Raw genomic sequence first — 450 nt, forward strand, 5'->3', positions numbered from 1 at the left:
CGGCTGATTTTTTTTATTGTAGAGATGAGGTCTTGCTGCCCAGGCGGATCTCGAACCTGCGGGCTCAGGCAATCCACTCACCTCAGCCTCCAAAAAAATTATTTTTTTTAATTAGCTGGGCATGTCAGTGCATACCTGTAATCTCAGTTACTCAGGAGGCTGAGGCAGAAGGATCGCCTGAACCCAAGACGTCAAGGCTGCAGTGAGCTGTGATCATGCCACTGCACTCCAGCCTGGGTGACAGAATGAGACCCTGCCTCAAAAAAAATCATTAGGAAAAGAAATATATTCACTATTCAGTAAGTGGAAGTAGATTATTATAAATGTCTACATCCTTGTCATCTTCGGGTTGAGTATGCTGAAGAGGACGAAGAAGAGAAGGGGCTGATCTTTTTTTTTTTTTTTGAGTTGGAGTTTCACTCTGTCTCCCAGGCTGGAGTGCAGTGGCAC

This window comes from Carlito syrichta, unplaced genomic scaffold (assembly GCF_000164805.1).
Source record: "Carlito syrichta isolate Samal-C Ts95f unplaced genomic scaffold, Tarsius_syrichta-2.0.1 Scaffold307134, whole genome shotgun sequence".
Lineage (NCBI taxonomy): Eukaryota > Metazoa > Chordata > Mammalia > Primates > Tarsiidae > Carlito > Carlito syrichta.